The 10,899-nt window shown below is 36.0% G+C and overlaps 1 pseudogene; it reads right to left on the reverse strand.

Annotated features, from left to right (window-relative positions):
• Window positions 1-8,790: 8,790 nt before the first annotated feature.
• On the reverse strand, window positions 8,791-10,480 carry LOC143580103 (aldehyde oxidase GLOX1 pseudogene; annotated as a pseudogene).
• Between the last annotated feature and the right edge of the window lie 419 nt (window positions 10,481-10,899).

Raw genomic sequence — 10,899 nt, forward strand, 5'->3', positions numbered from 1 at the left:
AGACCCTTTAAGAAAAAAATAAAATAAAAAATAAAAATAATTATAAAGGAAAAATATAAAAATAAAAATACCAAAATGTTTATCTATCATCCATGTTTTTAGAAAGTGTTAAAATAAAAAAACGTTCTAGGTTTTTGACAAATTTATACATATATGCATAATACTAAAATAAAAAAATTAAAAAAATATATAAAGGAAAAAAAAACTCAAAAATAAAACAAATAAAAAAATCAAAGTAAAAATATGTATAATACTAAAGTAAAAAGTTTATAATACTAAAATTGTTTTCAGTTTAGCCAATTTATACATATATAAATAATACTTATTTCAATTTTAAACGAGAATGTACATACATATATGTAAATGTACGTTATTGTTATACACATATATACAATTAAAATAAATAATAATATACATATGTGTACATTTTGTAACGGGAGATTAAATGATAATATACATATATGTACAGCTAAGTTTTTTTTTTCAACCGGGATGCTAGATTAATGTTTTGATTTGTTTACTTTTTCAAAATTTTCTTTTTCTTGTTTATAATTACTAAATTATTATTTCTTTTAAATATTTTTTTGAATGGTCTTTTTAGTGGTTCAAAATGTTTATCAAAGTTCATAATTTCAAAAAATTATCTTAGGATCGTCTATATATATATATATATATATATATATATATATATATATATATAGGGGAAGGTTAACGTACAATGAAATTAACGTACTAAACGTGAGAATCAAATAGAGTATTATATATACAATTAGAATAATTATGTAATTACATACTAGAGTAATTATCATAGAGTAATTACATAATTACTCTACTTGATTTTCATGTTTAACATGTTAATTTCATTTGTATTTGATCCAAACCCTATATGTGTGTGCGTGTGTGTGAGAGAGAGAGAGAGAGAAGAACCGAGAAAGTGGACCACCATTCCCCCCCCCCCCCCCCTCCCCCCTCTCAACAAGGACTTCACCCCCACAAACTTGACTCCACAACAATGAAGTCTGTCACTTCTTTGTCCATGTGATGACACATAGATCCAAACCTTTAAATATGAAGCTTCTTTTGAATGCTCTTAGACACATAACAACAGCCCAAATTAAACCAAGAAACAATCCTATCTTAGGAGGGAGAAGGATTCTTAATGTCTTCTTGAGTTCTTGTATGCGTGGCAAGCATACACGCTTGTGTCTAATGTTACAAACAAACCCTAAGACCCGTTTTCTCTCTTGGGAGCGCCAACCCTAACACTCATCTTTATATGTATTTTGTTTGTTAAGATTTGTTGAGCCCATCTCTTTCCAAATTATCTTCAAGCCCATCCACAAATCATCATTCTCTCTCTAGTACAACATCTTTTGTCTACAAGAAAAAGAAACTAAATGTGAGAATTTTTTTTGAAAAAAATGATGATTAATTAATAATAAATGAAAATCTTACTGTCTTTTTAGGACACCCGGTAATGTAATGACACATGGTATTTAGTTTTCTTATTTCAGATAGAAAGCATTTTGCATGCTCGATCACTTTTCTAAAATTTGGTTGAACATGCCATAAAGTTTATGCACTAACATCATTCCCACGTACCATAAAAAATCAGAGTTTTAGTGGCGACTTTGAGCATTAGCGGCGAAATCGTCAGGCGTCGCCACTATTACTCACAGTCGTCACTAAAGGTGTCCTCGCTGAAACTCCTGATCTGTGTGACGTTAATAAATCAATTTCTGACCCTTGATTAGATCAAATCCAACGGCTGGAGACCCACCCTTTCACATCCCCATCTTTACGTATTTATTTTCATCACCTAAACCTTTAAATATGACACATAGATCTTTACACCATTTAAATCCCTATCTTTACACCTTGAAATAAAGATAAAATCTTCCTCCCATTGACCATTGTCTTCTTCATTCGCCACCGGCTTCATCCACCACTGTTGAAGCTCTGCCACAATCGAAGACGCAAACTGTAGAAGCTCCACTACCCCCGACCATGTCAACCGCCTCCTTGAATCTCTGAGATGGCCACCTTCATAAATCTCAACTCTGAGACAATCCCATCTTTAATCTGCTATGACGGAATCACCATCAACAATTTACTTGAAGCTCCGACACATACATTGTCACTGTTATTGTGAACAACCTTCTTGATGTTTCGACAACGTCAGCGTCAAAAACCTGCTTGAAGCTCCGACATCGTCGACCACCGTTGAAGTTTCTACAATGTCTCTCAACTTGTTTACTTTTATCTTGCTTAATTTTATCTTGTGTTTTGTAAGAAGTGATGTAGTGTTTATCTAATTTTAATAGAGTAAATTGTGTATTGTTTTTGTTTTCAAGTTTAGTATAATTAATAAGCGTGTTTTTGCTGCGTTAAAAGTATGGAAATTCTTCTCTTTCCTATTTCTTGCAAAATCTTTGGCGAGCCTTTAGCGGTGACATTTCTCAATAACAGCAACAGAAAATGACACTAACGGCGAGGAATTAGTGACGACCAATTATGTCGACATGTCGTCATTAGTAGTGACAAACCCATGTATTAGTGGCGACAAATGTCGCTACGAAAAGCCCTTTTTCTTGTAGTTATGATGTAGATCCTAATAGTGCAATCAACCAACTTATATCAAGTATTAAGTATCCACTTAGGTAAAATATAATGATAAGGAGGGCTGGGATATATTTTTTTTCTTTAATACATATAAGTTATGCTTGCATTATGTCCTATATGTTTCAAACCTTGAACATGAACACGTAACATCTAACTTATCCGAGAGACTAAAATTAATATTTATCTAATATATTTTATCAGTTTTCCAACTAACAGTTGACTTCTTCCATATTCTTGCTAATTTTTTCATGAGTTAAAATGAAGGTAACTTGGTTCCCTTCCTTCATGGATACTTTAAAGAGTTGTTTAGTGGAAACGTGAACTAACTTTTGACTCTAACGGACTAACAGAATAACAAATTATCTTGGAATTCATGCACCCAAAGTCTTCATATTCTTCGACGGCCTTCAAGCCTCAACCGTTTTATCATATTATACTACAAAACTCGTTCAACATGGTATTTGAATTCATATATCAATAAAAAAAAGAGAGGGAATGCTCTCGCTTCTTTCACTTGATGTCATGCTAGCAAAAAAACAATTTTTAAAGAACGCTTTAGCCCAATATTTATGTTGATTATACATCTCTGTTATCCAACTGCAACTTTGAAAATTGTATTTTCCACAAAAATATTTCTAACGAGTTTCAAAATCTTCAACATTATTTTTTACCATTGTTTGTGTAGCTATTCAAGTCACTGTATTGAACTTTAATCGGCCGAAGATATTCGGTCTCATGTCACTTAATATGCCACGATCAATAATGATGTCGAGTTTTTGGAAAATCTGTTTTGATTGTCTTGCAAATCGCTTTATCTTGATCAGTAATTAACGACGATGAAGACTTATCAAACATGCACTTTAAGAAAAATTTAAATAACCATTCAAAAGTATATTGCTTCTCATTTTCCAATAGTGTAATTCACCCTGACAAATGGGGAAATAGCATCTTAAATTTGTTGGTCATTTATATGATATCAAAGGCAACAACATCCCTAAATCTTATATATGAGTCCCTTGATCTCCTATAAGCACAAAAATTATTTCTTGGAGACCCATTATTAAAAAAACTCACAACAAAATAAAGGTTATGATCTTCTAGTAATTTATCTTGGAAATGTTTAACATGCCCGTAAAACTCCTTACATTTGTATTGTTTTCGTTGATCAGTTAAGACGTTGGAACATTGTTTTAATATACCCTTATTTTCATGTGGATATTTCAAGGTATTTATGTGTAAGGCCCCGAACCCGGTAGCCCTACGTTAGCGTCGGATTTACTCATAAACACAGTTCGTACAAATCAGAGTTCATTAAAACTTTCGCGGAATATAAAAACTTTCATGAAACGTTACAACAATCCAAAACTTGCCTTAATTAAACATTCTTGTCTTTCAAAATAAACGTCAATTACATTAAAACATCTTGAGTCTTCAGATGCCAGTCTCCTATTCGCCCACCATGTGCCCGCTCAAGCAAGCTGTCTCATTCTACTCACATGCGTGCATACTAAAAGTCAGCTACGCTGAGTGAGTTCTAGTTAATCATACACTATACAATACACATAAACTTATATTCTTTCATTCATACTTTCATACTTTCATACTTTCTTTTGTATTAACTTACTTTCATATCTTACGTTATAAAAAGCATTACGCCCTACATTCCTCGAGTATTATTAGGGCTCGGTACCCTCCTTCCTCGAGTATTATTAGGGCTCGGTACTCTCATTCCTCGAGTATTATTAGGGCTCGGTACCCTCTTTCCTCGAGTATTATTAGGGCTCGGTACCCTCTTTCCTCGAATATTAGTAGGGTTCGGTTCCCTAGTTCTCGAATATTAGTAGGGTTCGATTCCCTCTTCGTTACCATACAACCATACATCATACCTCGAGTATTATTAGGGCTCGGTACCCTCCTTCCTCGAGTATTATTAGGGCTCGGTACCCTCTTTCCTCGAGTATTATTAGGGCTCGGTACCCTCTTTCCTCGAATATTAGTAGGGTTCGGTTCCCTAGTTCACGAATATTAGTAGGGTCCGATTCCCTCTTCGTTACCATACAACCATACATCATACCTCGAGTATTATTAGGGCTCGGTACCCTCATTCCTCGAGTATTATTAGGGCTCGGTACCCTCTTTCCTCGAGTATTATTAGGGCTCGGTACCCTCTTTCCTCGAATATTAGTAGGGTTCGGTTCCCTAGTTCTCGAATATTAGTAGGGTTCGATTCCCTCTTCGTTACCATACAACCATACGTCATACCTCGAGTATTATTAGGGCTCGGTACCCTTTTCGTAACCATACAACCATCATTTCCTTCTTTTATTAACTTTATCACGTTCATACACATAAGCATACATATCATACTTACCTTATACATAGCGTTACAACCTGACAGTACATGCAATATCCGAAGATCGTTCACGTACCATCAAGCAATCATTCATACATATCACATTATTCACATAAGGCATACACTTATCTCTTAGGATAAGCGTATTAACAAACATATCGAGTATGCACACAGCCCCGAAAACATAACACATAAATGGGGCTAGAACTCACCTGAACTCTGCTTCTTCCTTCGATAGTTGTAAATCCCTTCTTTAACTGAGCTCGGCTGACTGTATAAGTTACACGTATCAATACTCGCCTGATTTAATCTGGTGGCCTAGTATTAGCTTACTTTTACTTATCGTTTTTAATTTATTTTCTAATCGAACATGACTTTAGGCGAAGTTAAACCTTAGGCGAACTTAGCTTTAGGCGAAGTTAAACCTTAGGCGAACTTAGCTTTGCAGGCGAAGTTGTCATCAGGCGAACTTAGCTTTGTAGGCGAAGTTGTCATCAGGCGAACTTAGCTTTGCAGCGAAGTTGTCATCAGGCGAACTTAGCTTTGCAGGCGAAGTTCATCAGGCGAACTTAGCTTGCAGGCGAAGTTGTCATCAGGCGAACTTAGCTTTGCAGGCGAAGTTCATCAGGCGAACTTAGCTTGCAGGCGAAGTTGTCATCTGGCGAACTTAGCTTTGCAGCGAAGTTGTCATCAGGCGAACTTAGCTTTGCAGGCGAAGTTCATCAGGCGAACTTAGCTTGCAGGCGAAGTTGTCCAGCTGCAGGTACTGTTCGTCCTTAAATCCCTTAATCATCTTCGTTTCTTAACCAAATAACTCGATTTAGGTATCCACGGAATCGTCTGACCAGCGCCTACAAACCCCAACCATCAAATCGACCTAACATTGATGTTTAAAGGGTGCGATTTAGGCATATAGGTTACGGGTTCTTTTATCAATCGATTAACCCATCAAATCATATCCATTTTCAGTAAGTTTAGCTTTGTTGGATTCGTTTTTACCATACAAACACAGATCTATCATTTCTATACTAATCCAAACCTAAACGAACAAGTTCTCGATATAAACGTACCGTAAATGAGTCGAACTACGAACACGAGCTGGTCTTGTTGCTTTGGTTCGTCACGACGATCTAGCACCAACGAGCTCGGGTCCTCGCCTTTGGATCTTGGTTCGGGTTGTATGTGTTTTGGAGTGTGTAGAGATTATGATGGATAAATGGATGGAATGGAAAGGATTGGGGTTTAAGGGGGTATTTATACTCCCTTAAGCCCATGGACCGAAGGCCCATATTTCCTTTTGGTCCGGTCCATATCTAATCCCATCTAATTATCCTACTAAGTCTTCATATTTTGCTATTATTATTATCGTTCCACTAACTCGTTTATTTCACCCGACAAAATAATATAATAAATATTACTTTAGAAATTTCGGGATGTTACATTATGACCTTCTTGATTTGACTAGGTTTCAACCCGGATTGACGTCGTTCTACCATTAGAGATTTGCAAGTCAATGAGTGGTGAAACTTCCTACGAGACTAGTGTTTCATTTACTTTGGTCGGAGTAACTGTAATCTAATAATTGTGTGAATTGTTAAACATATCCACAAACCAATTCCCATCTTTACTTTGTGAAATCCGAAGACATGCTTTACATCCGGTTCCTTCGACGTTTTTTAGTGTCTCCTATGGAACTTTTACATTTCAATTCCTTAAAACCTTCTTTGTTGCATACATAGTTTCTTTGATAATGCTCATTTGTTGTTTTTTTTTTAAAATCCTTATGAGTATGTATTCCAAATTCATGTAAAAATGCATAGCGATCGTAGAAATCATAAGCCTTATCAAGGGTATCAAAATTTTTTCTCATTACGTCATTAGTTAGCTTATTTCTCAAATGCAGAATCAATGTCTTTCTTTTCTCTGTTTCAACATGTGTGCCGCTATTAATGACCAAAAGCCTTTCTGAACCATTATAGTCAATTAGATTTGTTTCAAAAGCTTCAACCTATTATTAAACTTCTAAATTTGTTGTTATGTCAACCATATAAAGAAAAAAAATGCATATGGATGTTATAGTACAAATAAATATAAAGAATTAACAAAGATCGATCCCTTAAAAAAATTAACAAAGAACTATAGGAATCAAATTACATAATAGTGATAAGAATTATGATGCAATAAGAATTAAAAAGCTGCCAACCAACTGGTCTATGGATGAGCTTTTTTTCCTAAATACCCGTACCCGTACATGTTCAGTACCCGTACTTGTACCCGCTTCTGTACCCATACGTGTCTATTGGGTACGGGTATGAGTACGCAAATTTACTGATTATGGGTACGAGTACTTTCGGGTACAAGTACAGGTATTATGGGTACTGGTACCCGTTTAGAATATGTACGGGCTTTTATTAGGTTTCCAACACTTATGACTCTACTTTCAAGCGAGACTTTTAAAGCATAATATATATTAGTTGAATAAGTTTATTCTCAATTTATATGTGAATATTAATATATTGTGTATTCGTATATTTTTATTTCATGTATGTGTAATTGTGTATATAATTAAATAACATGCATTAACTTTCTCTCTTGTTTTTATATAGAAATTGAGGAAACAATAAACTAGGAAAAGAAAAAGGGAATGGATTGTATATTATGGCTTATTTGTTTCATTTTTAGTTTTGTATTATGTTTTGGTTACGGTATTACGGTTTTGGTATTATAGATAATTGATTGTCGGTAAAAACCGTTACCGATACTAAGTTTAGTGGATATTTTTAAAAAAAAAACAAAGATGTACCAAAGCGAGTACCGTACCCAAAGTACATGTACCGGTACCCGTACCATATAACAAGATTTACTGATTGTAGGTACGGATACTTTCGGGTACAGGTACGAGTATAAATACGGGTACGGTCCCGATCTCATCCCTATACTGGTCTCAAGTTTTTTTACTAACCCCGTGATGCACTTAGTTTTTGAGATAATTTTTACGCTCGGAATTCAGATGCAGATGGCAAGTTTTTTTTAGGTAACAAGTAGGATATTGATGGAGAAGATTGTTACGGAGAGGAATCAGGGAAATAAAGGTTTTAGTTAGATTTTGAACAAAATTAACTACGTAGTTTTAATGGTTTTACATGTAACTTTAATATATAACGACCTCATATTCACTTTCCTCTTTTATAACTTCAGGTATAAATATGATTTTACGAGTTATAGGTATTTTCCTACCGGGTATAATGTCTTCGTAGAAATCCACATAGTAAATAGATATTCAAGTTGGTTTTTAAAGTTTTCAGCCATGGCCTCTGAAATTGTAACTTTGCATGCATATATGATCCATGCATATATCCTCTGTCTGTATTTCCATTATACTTTTTATTTACCTATCATATTGAGACATAAAGCAAGCAAGTGAGCAACCCAAACTGAAAAAAAGAAACAAACGCATCGATCTCGGGTGGGAGAAGTGTTCTTTGTTTTTCCTTCTTGTATTCATGAAGCCTACGATAACAAAAGCGTACACTCGACAAGCATACACGTTCGCGTTTGATTGTACAAACAAACCCTAACACCCGTCTTCTCTCTTGATTATGCGGAACAACGCAAATCCTAACACTCATCTTCTTTCTTTCCAAATTAATCACAATTAACGTTTCGTCATTCTTTTTCTTGTTATAAGATATGAATTAATTAATATCACACAACCATGTGCATATCTAGGTAAATAAGTTATATATATGTATGTGAAACAAAGTTTGCATAAAAGAAGTAAATAAACTGAAGTCAACTGCATTTTATTATTTAATCTAACAACCATAGAGTTTATAGTTGAAGAAAATAAATACGTAAGCGAAAGATCGAAATTTAAAACTTTTTCACTGTATATGAACCCAAATACCAGGACTTGGGATCTCTTTATGAACCACAAACAAAAGGTAATTCCCAGCCGGAGCAATGTTAGCAGAGGGTGGAGCTTTCACAACAACTTGGTATCTTGACCCCCCAACAATCTTGAAAGCCATTCCTGCACCGTTGAGTATTAGCAGTCTTTGATTCATTGAAAAAGAATGCGTGTTAAATGATGGTGCCACCATTGTCACTAATACCGAGCTTGGATCCACAACGCCTGTAACAGTAAAGACGATATCCAGTTGTTGGCCATATTGAATTCTATTGTTTGTGACCGGCGAGATTATTCTTGGACGAGAGTTCGTGTCCATGTAAGAAGGAGAGAATGTCTCCAAACTGAGTTCAGTTGGGTAAAGGACGTTTGAGAATTCGTATTTGTCATGTGGGTTACTTCCACCAACAAGAATTCGTAACAGAACCGCTGTGGAATGGTAAACTCTAGGTTTGGTGCTTGGATTTTGTATTTCGAATCGGGACCCTACTTGGTTATCTGGTCGGTATGTTACAGGGCTTAGAACCGGGTTCCTCGCAAGTTCTCACCCGGCTGTTCCTGCAGACGCTCCATTGATGATCAATACATGGCCATTAGGTAGCAATAACATGTCACCCATGACACGAGCAAGAGGCATGGTCTCCATGAACCATTGAGGGTTAGGGTCGGATATTTTGATTCGCCCACAGGTATCCAAGGCTCCATCAAATATCCCCTTATAACGTGCATTATCGAACACACCCTTTGGTGCACCCCCACAGACTAATACTTCAAACTGGTTTACGGTCTCTCCTTTTAACCGCAAAGGGAGTAGAACAGCAGATCCTGTACTTGGGTAATTCCTTGGTTGACCACCAGGCATTGTTGGGTATGTCTTGAGAACCAGGCGCTTGGAGTAGTCGAATAAAATAGCACGATTATTAGCAAAGATAAAGAGGTTACCATCAGGATAGAGAAACACAAATGGATATAGATTATTCTCTGCTCCAGGGTTATTTGTTTCAGCCAGAAAGGGCAAACCAACAGCGAGCTCAGTTGCGGACATCTTGGGAAAGAACTCATAGTTAAACTCTCGACGGCCACCAATGATGATTTGCCTACCATCAGGCAGCATATGATTGGATGCATACCATCTGTGTTCATTCAAGCCGTTTGGCGTCTCTTGCCAATCACATGAATCACATGATTTGTAAGTTCGGACGACACGTTCACCATCATCGTTGCCGCCAGTTTGGACTAGTCTTCCATCCGGCATTAAAGAACCTGATGAACACCACACGTTAGACAGCACCATGAGTGGGCGTACGGTATTTGATGCAACATCGTACTCCACAGAATGCGCTGAACAGTCGGTTGAGTTGGGACGGCATTTGCCTGCTGGAAGAGAGATATTTGAAGTTCCAAAATCAGTGCCGGTCGTATATGACCACACGATCGTTGGGAAGGAGTTGCATGTGCATGGCAGAGATGCCTATGCTTGGCAACAGGACGGACCACGATCCACCCGCTGCGGGACATTGTTGGGCATGGAGGAAAATTAGCAGAAAGAAAACAAGGAGGTAACTAGGAAGAGCCATTATATATAATTGTAGTTTGTTTGCTTGATTAGGCTTTGGTGTGGTTTTGAAGATGTTCACCGTGGGTTTAAATACATGTCGAAGCAGTACGTAGCAGATAGACTTGAAATATAGGATTATAGTGTAATTATCTTTTGTGTCGGAATAAGATTATAATGTAATTATCTTTTGTGTCTCTCTATTTAATTTACTTTACGTATATGTAAAAGGAATGAAGCAGCAGATAAACTTAAAAGAAAAGGAAAGGAAAAAAATTATAATTATTTTATCTTTCTCTCTTTTATTATAACAAAAGAAGGAATATAGTGTCGGATTTAAGGTTACACGAGAATAAATTAAAATAACAAACTTAAATCCTGAAGAAGGAAATAAGAATATATTTTTACAATACATATTTTTTGTTCTTTCTACTGCACGGGATCTCTCATCTCTAGGTA

The sequence above is a fragment of the Bidens hawaiensis genome, unplaced genomic scaffold, assembly GCF_021521415.1.
Source record: "Bidens hawaiensis isolate Kalapana, Puna unplaced genomic scaffold, B.hawaiensis_p1.1 tig00030225_1, whole genome shotgun sequence".
Lineage (NCBI taxonomy): Eukaryota > Viridiplantae > Streptophyta > Magnoliopsida > Asterales > Asteraceae > Bidens > Bidens hawaiensis.